General features: G+C 28.4%; 1 non-coding gene across 1 annotated transcript; it reads right to left on the bottom strand.

Annotated features, from left to right (window-relative positions):
• Window positions 1–4199: 4199 nt before the first annotated feature.
• TRNAT-CGU (transfer RNA threonine (anticodon CGU)) lies at window positions 4200–4271 on the bottom strand. Its single transcript has one exon. It is a non-coding gene; the product is annotated as a tRNA-Thr (tRNA).
• Window positions 4272–6218: the final 1947 nt, after the last annotated feature.

Here is a 6218-nt window from a genome sequence, read left to right as displayed (position 1 = left end):
CAGACCAATTGGCGTCTCCTCTCACTTTATACACATGGACGTCAATTGGATTGGTAGCACCATGTGTTGTAGCCAATCCAATTGGTGCCTCCACTTAAAGTTTAAGGGTAGGCGCCAATTGGTCTGACGCGCCTTGCCTTACGTATTTTTTTTGAAACTGGAGTAGTTTGGGAATTCTTTTGAAAACAAGGTTATTTTGGGATTTTTTTTAAACAAGGGTATTTGAGTAAAAATTTCAAGGTTTGTCGGAACATGGTTTATATGTCCGCCAAAGTCAAATACTTACAAATTTGGATGAAGATTTATTGAGAAAAATAAGAAGCATCTTCTATTCTAAAATATACCGGGAGAAAACCAAGACCCAAATTGATTAAACATAAATTTAAAAAAAGATTTATATAGAATGACACCCCTCGTTTTACCAAACGGTTTTATAGAAATGAATTAAATTAAATTCTAAATAAGTCAAACTCTAAATCTAATATGGTATGAGAGTCTATTGACCGAATCATATGAAACTCATCATTTATACTCATACACAAAATCAATAGTATTTAGCCTGAGGGTTTTTTAAGAAATATCTCAAGTTCCACATTAGTTATAGATAAAGACAGAAAAGATTTTATATAGAGTGAGACCATTCATTTTATAAGACAAATATGTAGGAATGAATCAGGGAAAATTCTAATTCTAACGTGGTATCCAGAGTCTATCGAATTGGGTCATCCATCATTTATATATGCACATCAAATGGGTGTTCGCAGGCGGGTTGTTCAGTTTTGAGAGAATTTGATGCCCAAATTGATAAAAAAGAATATGGATTAGTTTGAATTGGATTTGCATTTTTTTCCAATAAAACTCAAACTAAACCAAATCGAAAAACAATAGATTGGATTGGGTTGAAAATAAATGTGCAAAAATATTTTTTTAAAATATCTAATTCATATGACTAATTTTATATATTAGTATAAAAAAAAACTATATAGCTGTAAATGTCACGCGTTTCACTTTTTTATTTATTTTTGAAGTTGAATAGCTTATACAAGTTTCAATAATAATAATATAAATTATATAAATTAATATGATTTTTTTAAAATAATCAACATTTTTAATTAATTTTTTAAAATAATCAATATTTTAAATTAAATACCAAAGTAATCAACTTTTAAACAAAAAAAAATTATATGGCAAGAGGAGTAGCCATGCGTAATGGCATATGCACTCAAAAATTATACATAGGCGCCATCAGGCATGACACATGCTTAGACAACATGCGAATGCATGTGGCGCATGCATGTATCCTCTAGGAGCATGTGTCACAGGCAGTGACTACTGTTTTGTTTGTGTTTTTTTTATAATTATTTTAACTAAATTTATTTGAAAGAAAATAGAAAATAGAAAATATTTTATAATATCATTTTATAAAATTGAGTTACACAACGATTGAATAGAAAATCAATAACCTGCTCGATCGTAACGTTCACCAATTCGACATCCCGACGCATTCGCTTGGCTTTGAGGTATCCCATGATTTCTCCAAGGAGTTTGGGGTCTCCTAGTATTGGTATGAGGAAAAGGTTGTTGGTGTGAGGGTCCTGGCATATTTAACAAATTTTCAATCATTTATCCCCAGTAGTCAGGTGTGTCACCAACGGTGCCGCCATAATCAAGTTTGGTGTTCATGCTGCCGCCTGAGGTATATGTCGGTAAGGTCTCCAAAATGACAACAGTCACGGGAGCATAATGTATAACAATTAAAAAAATACAATAACAACAGTCACCAGAACATAATGTCTAGCAATTAAAAAAATACAAAATAATTATATTGCAATTAAATATTTTATGCTTTATAACATTACGAAGGTCTCACTTTTCACATTTCACACTTTTATTTCTTCTATTTAATTTTTCATATTTTTATTTTAAATGCACTCTTATGGATGGAATATGCAGATGTAATTAAATATAGAAGAAAATGTAAGTTTTTTTTTATAGATTTTATCATTATTTATGTTATCTTTATTTATTTGTTTATGTTGTATATTATTGTTAATATTATTTATTTTTATTTGTATGCTTTTTATTATTATTGATGTCACATTTTATATTAATTAATTAATTTATATTACTTTATTTATTTATTTATTTATTTATTTATTTATTTATTTATTTATTTATAGTGATGTAGAGTGTAAATAGTTTGATTATATCTTCGTAGATATAGATAGATTATAAAAGAAATGATGCCATTTGAATTTATTATTTAAATTTAATTAATATATACAACAATAAGAATATTTTCTTAAATAACCATATCTTTAATTCAAGAACCATATTTATATGGTGATGTACACTTTGGTTATATCCTCATAGCTATAGATAGATTATAAAAGAAATGCTACTATTTTGAAAATAGTCATATTTTAAAAAAAATAATCTAAAATAACCATATTTTCATATTAAATACCAAAGTAACCATGAGAGACCTCGAAGGCAAGCGAATGCGTCATATTTTATATTGTGTCGTAGTGTAATTCAATTTAATGAAATAATATTATAAATTGTTTTTTATTTTTATTTTTTTTTCAATTTTTTAAATTAAAAATTAAAAAAAACTCAAATAAAGAAATAGTCACTCCCTCCCTGTGGCGCATGCTCCTAGAGGATGCACGCATGCACATACAATGGCGTGTTGTCTAAGCATGTGTCATGTTTGGTGGTGTTTATTTATAATTTTTTAGTATATGCGCCGTCAAGCATGGCTATTCTTTTTGCCACGTATTTTTTTTAAAATGGTTATTTTGGTATTTAATTTAAAATATTGGTTATTTTTAAAAATTAATTAAAAATGTTGGTTATTTAAAAAAAATTAATATATTTGGTTCGAATAGACGGACTCGTCGATAGAATTTTAAAAATTTGTTGCTCAAATCAATTAACATCGGGTTCAATTGATTTGCTTTTTTTCATATTTTTATTTTAAATGCATTCTTATGGATGGAATATGCAGAAGTAATTAAACAGAAAAGAAAATGTAAGTTTCTTTTATAGATTTTATTATTATTTATTTGTTTATGTTATATATTATTGTTAATAATATTTATTTATATTTATTTTATTTGTATGCTTTTATTATTGATGTTATATTTTATATATTTATTTATTTATTTATTGTGATGTAGAGTGTAAATAGTTTGATTATATCCTTGTAGAATCGTAGATATAGATAGATTATAAAAGAAATGATGCCATTTGAATTCATTATTTAAATTTAATTAATATATACAACAATAAGAATATTTTTTTAAATAACCATATGTTTTAATTCAAGAACCATATTTATTTATGGTGATGTAGAGTGTAGACACTTTGGTTATATCCTCATAGGTATAGATAGATTATAAAAGAAATGCTACTATTTTGAAAATAGTCATATTTAAAAAAATCCAAAATAATCATATTTTCATATTAAATATTAAAGTAATCATGAGAGACCTCGAAGGCAAACGAATGTGCCAGATTTTCTATTGTATCGTCGTGTAATTCAATTATATGAAATGATATTATAAATTATAAATTATTATTTTTTTTCAATTTTTTTAATTAAAAATTAAAAGAAAAACTCAAATAAAAAATAATCACTGCGTGTGGCGCATGCTCGAATGCATACATGCGCCACATACGGTGGCATGTTGTTTAAGTTGTGTCATGCTTGGTGGTGTTTATGTATAATTTTTTAGTGTATGCGCCATCAAGCATGGCTACTCTTTTTGCCACATATATTTTTTTTAAAATGGTTATTTTGGTATTTAATTTGAAATATTAATTATTTAAAAAAAAATATGGATGGTTTGGATAGATGGACTCGCCGGTAGAATTTTGAAAATCTATTACTCAAACCAATTAACATCGGGTTCCATTGATTTGCTTCGGTTTTTGCGCGAACTAAAAAAAGTCTGACCCAAACACCATAGTAGTTTTAAATATTTAGAAAATAAAAATATTTTGTTTTAATAATTATAGCTCCTAGTGAGGATTGAACTTCGCCGGTAGAATTTTGAAAATCTGTTGCTCAAACCAATTAAGATCGGGTTCCATTGATTTGCTTCGGTTTTTGCGCGAACTAAAAAAAGTCTGACCCAAACACCATAGTAGTTTTAAATATTTAGAAAATAAAAATAATTTGTTTTAACAATTATAGCTCCCAGTGAGGATTGAACTCACGACCTTTCCCTTACGAAGGGAACGCACTACCACTATGCTATGGAAGCTAGACAATTTAAAACTTATATTGGGCCTATTGTCTATTTAAACTTGTTCCCTACTTTTTATTATTATTATTATTATTATTATTATTATTATTATTATTATTATTATTATTATTATTATTATTATTATTATTATTATTATTATTATTATTATTTTATTATTATTCTTATTACTTTAATGTTAAAAATAATATAAATAATCGAAAGATTCTGAAAGCACTTTTAAGATTTTGAAAGCACCACTCGTCCTTGTGTTTATTGGGAAGAATTGTTACGATTGGGTGGCACTTGGCAAATTACATGAAAAATTAGGTAAATTTTTGTTCACATCCTTAATGTATGGCTCACACCTGTGAAAATTTTAAATTGCCTTCAGGTGTTTTTGGAGATGCATCTTCGGACGCACCTTAGATAATCTCATCCTTGATAAATCAAGCAACGACCCCAATTTTCTCAAAAATTGGTCCGGAGATGCATCTTCAAAAACACCACCGAGTTCATTTTAAGATATTTAAACAACATTATTTTAGATATGCATCTTTGAGAACTTCCATGCATGTATCTTTGGCAAAAACATTGTCATAAGTTTGTATTTTTTTAAGGCAAAGTCATTTTAATCTTACTAACAATGTCATATTTGATTCAAACATTAATAAACATGCACATTATAGAACAAAGTAATGCATTAATTAAAAAAATATCCAATAAAATTACAAAAATTATTCTCAATGTATGGAAAATAATATAAAAACATCACAAAATACAAAAAAATAAAATAAAGCATAACATATTGCGTATGCCTAATCCTAACCTCCTGCCTCCTCCTTTGCCACCGGGAATACAAGGCATTAAGTGACTCGGTAATCCAAGGCAGAAAATGAAGAAGGACAAGAGGAGTCTATCTATCGCGCATTATATATTAAATGCGTTTGCAGACACATCTCCAAAAAACACCTAAGTTTGAAAAAAAGGGTTAATTCAAAGATGCATATGCAGAAAAATCCTAAGACATATACATAGATGCATCTCCAAATTAAATTTTGGCGAGGTGAGAGACGCTCAACCATTTGTGCTTATTTTATGGGAAAATGATGCCTTCAGAGGTGCATCTCTAAAAACTATGAACATTTTTACTTTTTTTTACAGGGGTTAAGGAGAACCTATAGAGATGGGAAAAGGAAATCCTGAACAATTATAAATATCTTGTTAAGTTTTTAGTAGTTTGTTTGTTTCCCTAATAAATTCCTGCTTGTTAGGAATTTGTTGCTTTTACGTATTCTTTAGCAGAATTTATGTTATTAGGACTGGTTAAACGTGGAATTAGTGGTTCCTTTATTTTCTAAGTTATTGGTTACTTACACTTGTATTTAACTACATTTCAATTCAATAAATTGGTATTCAAATTCTGCAATATATCATTCTTACGATTTAACATTTGGTACAAGAGCTCCCTACTGGGGCCTGAGTTGAAAAAGCCACAACTGTCATTCTTGTCGCAGTAAGGGTTATTTCAATGGCGTCTAAAAATAACAGCTTTGTACAACATGTTATTCAACGCTTCGATGGTCACTATGATCTGAAGTATGTTGATGGAAAATTTCTTGAAATCTAAAGAGTATTGGACTCTTGTGGAAATTGGCATCACTGCACCAGAAAATGAATCTGCTTTGATAGAAGCACATAAAAAGACGTTAAATGGTAAGAGATTGAAGGATTTAAAGACAAAGAATTATTTGTTTCAAGAAATTAATCATATTTTACTGGAGACCATCCTAAACAAGGACTCTGCTAAAGATATATGGGATGCAATGAAGAAGAAGTACCAAGGCACTGCACGAGTAAAACATGCACAACTCCAAGCTCTTCGCAAAGAGTTTAGATTTCTTCACATGAAGGAAGACAACTTGGTGAATGATTATTTTTCAAGAACAATGTCAATTGCAAACAAGA

The sequence above is a fragment of the Lathyrus oleraceus genome, chromosome 4 (genome assembly GCF_024323335.1).
Source record: "Lathyrus oleraceus cultivar Zhongwan6 chromosome 4, CAAS_Psat_ZW6_1.0, whole genome shotgun sequence".
NCBI classification, from domain to species: domain Eukaryota; kingdom Viridiplantae; phylum Streptophyta; class Magnoliopsida; order Fabales; family Fabaceae; genus Lathyrus; species Lathyrus oleraceus.
This window is presented reverse-complemented; position numbering and strand designations above follow the sequence as displayed.